Source organism: Abrus precatorius, unplaced genomic scaffold (genome assembly GCF_003935025.1).
Source record: "Abrus precatorius isolate BTA unplaced genomic scaffold, Abrus_2018 Scaffold7, whole genome shotgun sequence".
NCBI lineage: Eukaryota > Viridiplantae > Streptophyta > Magnoliopsida > Fabales > Fabaceae > Abrus > Abrus precatorius.
The window spans coordinates 20,197,763-20,210,503 of NW_020874417.1; the positions used below are offsets into that span (position 1 = coordinate 20,197,763).

Consider the following 12,741-nt stretch of genomic DNA (forward strand, 5'->3'; position numbering starts at 1 on the left):
TAGGTTGGGTCATTCTATGTGCCTAGTGAGTGGTTCTTGCTCTCATCTGATTGAGCTTATATATAATTGTTGTCCCATTAGACAGTTACTAGTGTGGGATAATAGTAATAAGAGAAGAGAGTAGTACACGCTCACTTAAAAACAAGGATTGTTTATGATTCGCGGGTTCTCATCAAGTATGCGTTTAATGTAATTATTCAATTATATATGGTTAGAATTATATTGAAATGTTATGATGTGTACTATATATAATTATGATATCTTTAATTTTATATATGAAATTTCTGCAATACTTTAATTAATATATAAAATTTCTGCATGGGGTGCCAGTATTGTCAGCAAGGATATATGGAGACAAATCTGCATTTTACGATTGTAGTTTCATTGGTTATCAAGATACATTGTGGGATGTGGTAGGACGTCGCTACTTCAAAAGTTGTATCATCCAAGGTGCCGTATACTTCATATTTGGCAATGGTCAATCCTATTTGATGTACATATATAATAAACAAAACCTAACTTTTTTGTTCTTTTTTGTGAAAAGATTTTAGATTTTCATCTTCTGACATATTTTAATAACATATCTTGTCTCATGAATCTATGTAGATATGAAAGAGGAAGAAAGACAAGGATTAATTTGTATGCCACTCACATTCCACATTACATCTGGGTTTCACTTAGATCATGTGTCTTTCTCTTTTCTTGTTGTACAGTACCACTAAGAAAAGAGCTAGAGGCGTGTTACATAAGATAGAACGTAATTTTTGTTAAATTTAGTTAATAATCTTATAGCTATTATGATAAATCCTTAATAAAAAAAATATGTATATATTATGTTAGTTTATAAGATGTTAAGATCAAAATTGGAATGGTGCTGTTGACTAATCAATTAAGGTGGACCATTTACTTTATTGTAGGATTGCGTGCTGATAGAGATTTCCTCGGGTTTCATAACAGCGTAAGGACGTAGTTCAAGAACAACCCGAGTGGTTTATGAAAGAATTACTAAGATATGCGAAAATGAAAATGGATCAAAACACTAATTTCCAGCCATTGTAAGATTAGTTCGCGGTAATTTTAGTTTTTCAAATTCTTATGTACTCAAAACACGATAGTGCGTTGTAATCTGAATAGAAGAGCAAATTTAGTGACCTAAAATAAATGAAAGTGCAAAATACTTATAGGGCTCTACCCATCATAGAGCCCATTCCAAAAAATCAGTAAACATAATCTCCATATTAAAGAAAAAACTGAATGCAGATAATGAGGATAGTATGGATCACGTTTTGTTCCTAGAGAATATGAGTTTTCTCATTCAATCCTTTATGTTATTTCTCTATTTAACTCTAAATTCGATTTTCTTGTAATTACCAATCATTCATATGAATACTATTAATACCCAATGGTCATGCAATATTAATATACTTTTCTCTAAATTAACATCCCCAATGGTCATGCAAGACATTAATTTAAGAAAGCTTTAGGAGCTTACAAATTTGTTAATTTAATAACGATTAGAAGAGAAAGATTAATTTGATCCACCTAATCCTTTGTCTAGTTTTATTCGTTGCCTGACGATATAATTAATTAAGATTGAGAAAGAAGCGCAATAGGATAAAATCTAATCACAAAGCGGAAATCAAATTTAGATTCAAATATCAAAATTCCATAAATTCATGAACAATAGTTCCTATAGCCCTAGCTATGGACTTAGTTACTCATGCTAAAGAAAAGAACTAAAACAATCATAAACAAAGCCATAATCAAAAGAAATAACAAACTAGAGTGTGAGATGTGTTCCCGGTCTTCAAGTACGATCGCTTGAAGCTCCAAGTGTCGCCAAGCATGTGCCAAGGATCCCGTGCAAGAGAGACAAGATTAGATCTATTCTAGAGCCAGAGCCAAGATGTCAAAAATGGTTCCTTTAGGATGCCTGAGATCTTCCTTTTTATAGGATTTGAAAACCTTACAAACTCTTCATAAATGGGCTTAAGCACGACCGTGCATGGGCTCAAAGCACCCCGTGCGTATTGAATGGGTCTGGGCGTACTGACTGCTGCGAAGCTCTAATCTTCCATCAATTTGGGCCCAGAATGCACCCAAAATCTACTTGCGACCTCTTTATACCAAACTCCACAATTAATAAATAAATTAGTGTAAAATCCAAATAAAATAAAGGTCAAATATGAATATATGGGCTGTAAAAGAGGGCCTAATTACATACTTATCAACTCTCCCATACTTATCTGTTTGCTTGTCCTCAAGCAAAGTGCTGGTTAAGAGTAACATAATAACTTAAAACATAATACCACACAAGGAACCCGAGATGAAGGAGATAAAGAGAGCAATAAGAGTAATATCACTGAGCATAAGCAATCGAAAGGATTCCCAATTAGAATCTTATATTGCCGTACTTTTCACTCAAACATCAAACTGAGGTACTCTACTTTCCTCTCTCACTAAGGGACAAACTAAGATATCACTCAATTCTCCTAAAGAAGAGTATACTACCATAGGTTTGACTATAAACTAACTCTCCACTAAATCAATTAAATGCAAGTAAAAATCATGAGGTCTTTTTCAGGTTATAATGTGGACAAGGGGTTATAATATTTGAGGTGAGATAAATGAAAGAAAGGGAATATACAAAGGGGTAATAAATTATAACAATTGCAAACATCCCCTAAGTTTACAAATGAAGCTCTTAGAGTAATTTTTATATTTTTGTATGTGAACAATATCTTTACTCTTCTTTCCTTTCAGTCATATATAACCTTTTTTTTTCATTTTCTTTTCCATACTTTCTTTCTTTCTTTTTTCACATGAGAGATATAGAGGAAAATTTATCAAACAATTCAACAAATCAATTGCTCCATTCATAAACTCAAGGTCATCAAAATATTTTTTTTATATATAAATTTAATGCAAGGGACCAAGAAAATCAATAAAGCTCAAGGTGGGCAACTAGTTGTATCTCAAACATGTTGAAGGCCAAGAATAAAAATCCTATTATGCCTCAATCATATTAAAAACATGCAATTAAAAAGAGAAGTCTTAAGTCGGTTTCAAGTCAAGTTCTAGAGCATAAATCTTAAGGAGATAATCACAGAAAACAATGAGGAAAGGGGTACAATTAATTAAATTAAGATAAAAATCCCCTTTAAGGCTCAAAACTCACATCTGTGGGTTAAAATTTAATGTAGAACATAAAAGTAAGGAACTTAGCTAATTATTAGTTTCCAAATGAAAGTATAATGCCAATAATAATCACTCAACATGCTCTTCTATCTGGAAAAATTAGGTTCCATGAGGGAAAAAGTTTTAAACTATCATAAAAAATAGCATAGACACTTTACTCAAGAACATGCAATAACAATCATATAATTAGGAACTACTCCCCAATACTTAAGTAAAACATTGTCCTCAATGTTTGAAAGCAATCAAATTAAAAGCATGCAAAGAGGGTAATTGAATAAAAAGGAAGGAGGTTCCCTATTAATTCTTGGCGCGACGGCTTCAGGTGAGAGAGCACAACCATGCTGAAATCTTGAGCACGCCCATGCTTATGATGTAAAGCTTTCTCTTATAACTGCGACTGAATGCACGACCGTGTATGTGATGAGCACGGGCGTGCTTCCAGATCAGAGCTCAAAAGTGTGTGCGGGAACAATTAACTCAGTTATTGCAATCCTTCAATATGCTTATTATTTATTCTAAAAATAAAATAACAAAAGCAAAATTAAAATAAACAAAAAGAAATAAAATTGAAATAAAATAAAAGACACAGGTTGCCTCTTGGGAGCGCTTGTTTAACGTCACAAGCCTGATGTTCCTGTTAAATCATGGTGGGAAGAAGGTATGAGTCTCAGAGGTGACTCCCTTGATATGCAATTGTCTCCCCAGCAGCTTTGCATCCTCAACACTAATGGATGGTGTAAGCTTTTGTCTTTTCTTCTTCTTATATTGCTTCCTCCTTGGCCTTCTTCTTGTGGTTCCATGCTTCACGTAAATTGGAAGAGGAGAAGTAACATCCACAGTGCTCACAAAGTGACAGGACTCTTGGCTAGAAGGGTGCTTGAAAGAATTGAAAACTTGAAATACAACTTCCTCATCATCTAGCCTCAGTGTGAGCTTCCCTTCTTGTACGTCTATGATGGCCCTAGCAGTGGCCGAGAATGGTCTCCCTAGTATGATGGGGACATCATCATCATCCTCCATGTCAGGTACCACAAAGTCAGCAGGAAATATAAACTCCCCAACTTTTACCAGTACGTTCTCCATTATGCCTTTGGGGTATGTGATCGACCTATCTGCCAGCTGAAGTGACATGGAGGTTGGCTTAGGTTTATGCATTCCAAGCTTCCTAAAAACAAAATAAGGCATAAGATTAATACTTGCTCCTAAATCACATAAAGCACTATCAATATGAGTTTTTCCAATTATGTAAGGAATAGTAAAACTCCCTGGGTTCTTAAGCTTAGGTGGAAGCTTTTTAAGGACTATAGCTGAGCACTCCCGAGTGAGCTTCACAGTTTCATGTGCTTTCAACTTTCTTTTATTAGTCAAAATCTCCTTTAAAAATTTAGCATATTTGGGCATTTTGGAGATAGCATCAATGAAAGACATATTGATGTGCACTTTGCCCAATAAGTCTAAGAACTTATGGAACTCTTCATCATAAGGAGGGTGACCTTGCAGCTGTTGTGGGAAAGGTATCTTAGGCTCATAGGGCCTTGGTTGAACAAGAGGCTCTTCCTTCTTTTCTTTTTCAAGCTCCTCGCTTGAAGCACGGTCTTGCTCATAGTGATGCACAACCGTGCTTTGATCACTGTCATGGGCGTGCTTGTATAAGCACGGTCGTGCTTATATTGTAGAAAGGGCGTGCTCATCAGTAAGCACAGGCGTGCATGTAGAATTAGCATGGGCGTGCTTCTCTATAAGCATGGGCGTGCATGTGTCTCTGTTCTGCAATTCTTGTAATTTCTTCCCACTTCTAAGAGTGATGACATTGCATTGCTCCCTTGGATTAGGCTCAGGATGAGATGGCAGTGTTCCTATCACTCTTTGACTCAGAAGGTTCGTAATTTGCTCCAATTGTGCACTTATCTTAGAATAGTTGGCTTATATTTTAGATTTGACCTCTGCGAACCTCTTATCAGTTCTCTTAATATGTTGGTCCAACTTGGATTCAAGCTCTGTCATCCTCTTATCAGAGTAATACACATATTGCATCATTTGTTCTTGAAAGTTGGACTGAGATCTAGAAGCTTCATTTCCTTCAGGTCTTGCTCCTTGACTTTGCATATGAGGAGAGCGATAAACACTTGAATTTTGACTTCCAAAGCCATTCCCCCAAGAGTTAGGAGGATTACTCCTCCACCCCGAACTGTGATTGCCAATGAAGTTTGCCTCCTCTTGCTTAAATTCTAGGCTTGCAGGAGCTCTTACAAGTTGGTCTTGAGCCTTCATTAAAGATTCTAGTTGCTTTGCAAGGGCTGCCATTTGGTTCATTAGTGGGCTGCTGCTCTCTGCTTGGTAGACCGGAGCGGTCTCTTTCCTCTTGATGTCGTAAGAGTCATTGGTATGCCACTGCAAGCTAGAAGATGCCATCTTATCTATTAGTTTGTATGCATCATCTGGATCTTTTCTTATGAGGGACCCTCCTGCTGTGGCATCAATTGTAGCCCTGGTAGTGATTGATAGGCCATTGTAAAAAATTTGTACTTGTCTCCACGTCGAAAAATCATGATGAGGACATCTCCTCAAAATCTCTCCAAATCGCTCTCATGCCTCAAATAAGGATTTTGCTTCATGTTGTTGGAAGCAACATATCTCCGTCATAAGCTTAGAGGACCCTGACGGGGAAAAGTACTTTCCCAAGAATTGTTGAGTGAGATCCTCCCAAGTTCTGATGGAGTTGGCTGGGAGTGAGGAAAACCATGCATTCACCCTTTCAGATACTGAGAAGGGGAAAAGACGGAGTCAAATAGCATCGTTGGAGACTCCGTTGTACTTAATGGTATCTGTCAATTGGAAGAACTTTGTGAGATAAAGATTGGGGTCTTCATTAGGCATGCCTCCAAACTGTATCGAGTTCTGGACCATGGTTATAAGTGCTGGTTTCAATTGAAAATTGTTGGCCTCCACATTTGGTGCCGCAATGCTTCTAGGAGTGCCGCCTCTAGCAATGGGTGTCATGTAATCTTGAATTGATCTTCTTGTTTCTGGCATTCTTTGCTCTCTCACTTCTTTTCTTTGTCTACACGCTATTCTTTCAATCTCCAGATCAAATAAACAAGCTGTAGAGCACTTAGAACGAGTGAGCATACATTAAAAGAAATTGTGAAATAAAAAAATTTAAAATAAAATAAAAACGAAAATTATAAAATATAAAAGAAAAATTTAACAATAACCAAAACAAAATAAAATAAAACACAAATTGCTTAAATCAATTAAATTTGAGATTTTCTTAATATTGAAAAAGCAATCCCCGACAACGGCGCTAAAAACTTGTTCAGAGGGCAAGCGTACTCATCGAGAAGTAATAAAGGGTTCTTAAATTAAGTTTCTGAAATATCGTCCCACAAGAATTAATTTTCAATTACTAAGAATTTTCCAATTCAATTGTTTAAGCTTCAAAGATATGAAATTAATTAAAAACAAGAATTTATAAAATCAATTATAAAACTAAGAGTAAGGAATACAATGCACGTCGTGGTTAAACTTATCGGAGAGGAACCTAGGGCATATGAGTTTTCTCATTCAATCCTTTATGTTATTTCTCTATTTAACTCTAAATTCGATTTTCTTGTGATTACCAATCATTCATACGAATACTATTAATACCCAATGGTCATGCAATATTAATATTCTTTTCTCTAAATTAACATCCCCAATGGTCATGCAAGACATTAATTTAAGAAAGCTTTAGGAGCTTACAAACTTGTTAATTTAATAATGATTAGAAGAAAAAGATTGGTTTGGTTCACCTAATCCTTTGTTTAGTTTTGTCCTATAGATCTATTAATTAACCGAGGTACGGTCGCCTGACGATATAATTAATTAAGATTAAGAAAGAAGCGCAATAGGATAAAATCTAATCACAAAGCGGAAATCAAATTTAGATTCAAATATCAAAATTCCATAAATTAAATAGTTCCCATAGCCCTAGCTATGGACTTAGTTACTCATGCTAAAGAAAAGAACTAAAACAATCATAAACAAAGCCATAATCAAAAGAAATAGCAAACTAGAGTGTAAGATGTGTTCCCGATCTTCAAGTACGATCGCTTGAGCTCCAAGTGTCGCCAAGCATGTGCCAAGGATCCCGTGCAAGAGAAACGAGATCATATGTATTCTAGAGCCAGAGCCAAGATGTCAAAAACGGTTCCTTTACGATGCTTGAGATCTTCCCTTTTATAGGATTTGAAAACCCTACAAACTCTTCATAAATGGGCTTCCTGCAGATGAGCAGGGTTGTGCAAGGCCTTAAGCACGACCGTGCATGTGCTAGAAGCACCACCATGCTTATTGAATGGGTCTGGGCATGCTGACTGCTGTGAAGCTCTAATCTTCCATCAATTTGGGCCCAGAATGCACCCAAAATCCACTTGCGGTCTCATAAATTAGTGTAAAACCCAAATAAAATAAAGGTCAAATATGAATATATGGGCTATAAAAGAGGGCCTAATTACATACTTATCAAATCCCTATTAGGGGTAGTAGGCCTCAACCATTGAGCTACTGCCTCCACCTTTGCTGGATCAACTATAATCCCTTTTTCTGACACAACATGTCTCAAGAATTGTATCTGTGGAAGCCAGAACTCACACTTTGATAGTTTTGCATATAGTTGTCTCTCACTCAATATCTATAAGACGATCCTCAAGTGCTCAGTATGCTTTTCATAACTCTTATAGTAAATCATGATGTCATCAATGAACACTACTACAAATTGATCTAGATACTTATGAAAGATTCGCGTCATGTAATTCAAGAATACCGCTGGAGCATTAGTTACACCAAATGGCATAACTAAATACTCATAGTGCCCATAGGAGTTCTAAAAGTCGTTTTAGGAATATCCTCATTCTTGACCCGAATCTGATGGTAACCTGATTGCAAATCAATCTTTGAAAACACACAAGCTTCTTGCAATTGATCCATTAGGTCGTCAATTCTAGAGAAAGGATATTTGTTCTTGATCGTCACTTCGTTTAGTTGGCGATAATCTATACACGTCCTCATGCTCCCGTCTTTCTTTTTCACCAGGAGTACTGGTGCTCCCCAAGGTGACACACTTGGTCTCACGAATCATTTTTGCAGTGGATCTTCCACTTGCTTCTTTATTTGAACTAATTCCATTGATGACATCCGATACGGTGCAACTGAAACCAGACTTGCCCTCGGAATAAGATCGATAGTGAACTCAATCTCCTTCTCTGGTGGCACTTCAATTACATCATTTGGAAAAACTTCTAAGAAATCTTGCACCACTGGTATGTGTTTAGCCCTTACACTATTCTCTGCCCCTAGCAAAAATAATACCATGAAGGCCTTGATATTGTTCATGTAACATCCTAATTTTTAGATATTGTTTAGTGATGGATTATTAATTGAGGATAAATGATGTTGGAGGGTGTTAAAAAGGATTTTAAGTGTTGAAGTAGAGTTCTGTGTTCGGAGGGCAAGTGTACCCATCGAGAAGTAATAAAAGGTTCTTAAATTAAGTTCTCGAAATATCGTTCCACAATGATTGATTTCCAATTACTAAGAATTTCCTAATTTAATTGATTAAGCTTCAAAGATACGAGATTAATTAAAAACAAAAATTTATAAAATCAATTATAAAACAAAAGTAAGGAATACACTGCACGCCTTGGTTAAACTTATCGGAGAGGAACCTAGGGCATATGAGTTTTCTCATTCAATCCTTTATATTATTTCTCTATTTAACTCTAAATTCAATTTCCTTGTGATTACCAATCATTCATACGAATACTATTAATACCCAATGGTCATGCAATATTAATATTCTTTTCTCTAAATTAACATCTCCAATGGTCATGCAAGACATTAATTTAAGAAAGCTTAAGGAACCTATGAACTTGTTAATTTAATAACGATTAGAAGAGAAAGATTGGTTTGGTCCACCTAATCCTTTGTCTCGTTTTACCCTATAGATCTATTAATTAACCGAGGTACGGTCGCCTGATGATATAATTAATTAGGATTAAGAAAGGAGCGCAATAGGATAAAATCTAATTATAAAACGGAAATCAAATTTAGATTCAAACATCAAAATTCCATAAATTCATGAACAATAGTTCCCATAGCCCTAGCTATAGACTTAGTTACTCATGCTAAAGAAAATAACTAAAATAATCATAAACAAAGCCACAATCAAAAGCAAACTACAATAAGATGAGTTCCCGGTCTTTAAGTACGATCGCTCGAAGCTCCAAGTCTCGCCAAGCATGTGCCAAGGATCCCGTGCAAGAGAGACGAGATCAGATGTATTCTAGAGCCAAAGCCACGATGTCAAAAACTGTGTAAAAATGCGTATCCAAGATGCCTTCGGTCTTTCTTTTAATAGGGTTTGAAAACCCTAAAAACTCTAATTAGTTGGGCTTCCCGCAGATGAGCACGGTCGTGCAAGGCCTTAAGCACAACCGTGCATGGGCTCGAAGCACCCCCGTGCTTGTTTAAAGGGGCTGGACGTGCTGACTGCTGTAAAGCTCTAATCTTCTATCAATTTGGGCCCAAAATGCACCCAAAATATACTTGCGGCCTCTTTATGCCAAGCTACACAATTAATATATAAATTAGTGTAAAACCAAAATAAAATAAAGATCAAATATGAATATATGGGCTGTAAAAGAAGGCCTAAATACAGACTTATCATTCTGGTGCAGGGAAATCTCACTCAAGCAAGACATGCCTCGCTCATGCCAGATTGAACGCCTAGGACCATCCTTTTTCAGGAGCATTCTTGCTCAAGCGAGATCAACCTCACTCAAGCGAGAATAGATTAGGTCACCTCAACCGTCACTTCGCTCATGCTAGATTGAACGCCTAGGACCATCCTTTTTCAGGAGCATTCTTGCTCAAGCGAGATCAACCTCACTCAAGCGAGAATAGATTAGGTCACCTCAACCGTCACCTCGCTCAGGCGAGATGCAGCTCGCCCAAGCGAGGAGTCGCAGGAAAATCTGTAACTCTTTGGGCACCTACTCGCTCAAGCGAGAGGGGCCTCGCTCAAGTGAGAATTTCAAAAAATGTGTAAGGAGCCATTGTCTGCACAACTCGCCCAGGCGAGATGTGTCTCACCCAGGCGAGGTACTCTTCGCTCAAGTGAGAATGTGCGAACTGAGGGTTATTTAAGAAATTTCCAGAGTGAGATATTTCATTTCATTAAGTCACTATTTCGATTTCTCTTATTTTCTCTCGATTCCCACTCTCTTTTCTTCGAAATATCTCCTCCAAACTCCAATTGTTAGTTGAATCCAGGCTTGGACACCTAATCTAAGTAATCCCAAGGAGTACTCTCATTTTAAAGGATCATCTTCATCTCTTTCAAGATCTTTATATTGAGGTAAGGAGATTTCAATTCCATCATTAGAATGTAGCACTATTTGTACTCTTGAAACCTTATTAGTGTTTTTTTCTATTGTGAATATATATATTAAGATGAAAATTTTAAGTGTTATGATAGGTTAATGATGTATATTTCTTTGACCTTAGGAGATTCAGTGATAGTAATTGATTATTTTGAAATAATATGAAATATAATTGATTGTAATATCCGATTTGGGCTGAGTCCAAAGGTATCCGATCTCTGGCAAAATTGTTTGATTGATAGTTAAATTATATGTATGAATCGTATGATAGTGTGGTTGTTGAATTTGATTGAAAGTTGAGTATATGTGAAAATGCGTTAAATGATGAACAATATGCATGAAAAGTATATGTTTAATATGCATTGTTTTGAAAATATTTGAATGGAACTGAATATGGGAAGTGTGGAACTTTGATGAGATTGTAGAGTTATGAGATATGTGTTTACAATACATGAGTTATAGCCAATTAATTCATGTGATTATGATACCGGTATTATGACACATCGACAAGTATATTTACAATACACATAATACATTGAATTATGTGGTCATAATATGTGTATTGTAACATGTTAATCTGTGAATGGTGTATGAATTGAAGAGAAAGGAATTAGTGTGAATAGCCACAATGATACACGGGGAGTATGGAATAGAGAGCCGATTATGGAAGTCTGGGAGAATTGTAGAGTGATGGATGACATTCGCTGAGTGTGCACAATTTATAAAAATGCGAATGCACCATATGGCCATACACTCATTTCCTTACTAACACTCCTGACTATACTTTTGTTAAGGGGCCCTATAAATGTGTGCGTTGTATCCGTATGCATGGGTTAACTGACAGGTATTCACCTATTATGTAAGACCTCATGAAATGCTAGAGGCAACGGTGAAATGTGATCGCATTGTATGAGAAAATGGTTGAACTAAAAATGAAGTAAATTGAATATGTTATTGATATACAAAAAGGTGTTGATGTATTTGGAGTATAATTATTGACCTGGTATTTTATTAATTTTATGTGAATATGATATGGATATTATCATAGAACTAATGTATTCATCTTTGCACATGGATTATAAAAATATATTTTCTAATATAAAAATTATACTTGTTGTTTATGTTTTAATGATGAGAAAGGAACTCATCCTTACAATTATTTCAGGAAACAAGAATTGTAACACTTAGTATTTTTAAGTATTAATTAAAAAATTATGTGATATTAAGTGTGATGGAAATAGATTTAGATGGAGTTTGAAATTATTTCAAAAAAAGTGAAAAGTAAGGTAGTGTGAACAGTGATCCGACATGAACAACAGATAAGGGGCCTTGCAATGTTCACCTGGAATGTTATAACCTTTGGAAATCCCTAAATGGAAGTGAGATAGCATTTCTATGGATTTTATATCTGGTTTTCCAAGAACCAAAGGTAATCATGATGAAATATGGGTGATAGTTGATCGTTTAACTAAAGTTGCTCATTTTCTTCTGATCAATATGAAGTATAAGTTGAAGAAATTGATAGACATTTATGTAAAAGAAATAGTTAGACTTCATGGAGTGTCGACAAGTATTGTGTCAGATAAAGATCCAAGGTTCAGCTTATCATCTGTAGACTGATGGTCAGACTGAGAGGACTATTCAATCCTTGGGGAATGTGCTGAAAGCTTGTGTGATTGAACAATAGGGAGTAAGAGATGAATCTTTACCTTTAGTAGAGTTTACATACAATAATAGTTACCATGCAAGGATTGAAATGCACCATATGAGGCTCTGTACGGAAGGAGATGTAGAACACCTTTATGTTGGTATGAAACTGGAGAGACAAATCTTTATGCCCCAGACATGATTCAGAAACAACATGAGCAAATCAAAATGATTAGAGAAAAGATGAAGATTGCACAAGATAGGCAAAAGAGTTATTATGATAGAAGAAGGAAATAGAGAGACCCAAGGCCATATACTATCATTTTCTCTTATGCTAAACCTCTTAAACTTAGATTTCTCTTTAGATCTGGGATCGTATGTTCATTTTAAGTGATTCAAAGTAAGTCTCTCTAAATTTGAATCTAGATTTACCGTTCGTTTCTCTTCATCTAAAAATTTATAGGTATCTTATGGT

At 35.8% G+C, this 12,741-nt stretch overlaps 1 non-coding gene across 1 annotated transcript; it reads left to right on the forward strand.

Moving 5' to 3' along the window:
- Positions 1-5,740: 5,740 nt before the first annotated feature.
- On the forward strand, positions 5,741-5,847 carry LOC113874004. Its single transcript, XR_003506066.1, has one exon. It is a non-coding gene; the product is annotated as a small nucleolar RNA R71 (small nucleolar RNA).
- Positions 5,848-12,741: the final 6,894 nt, after the last annotated feature.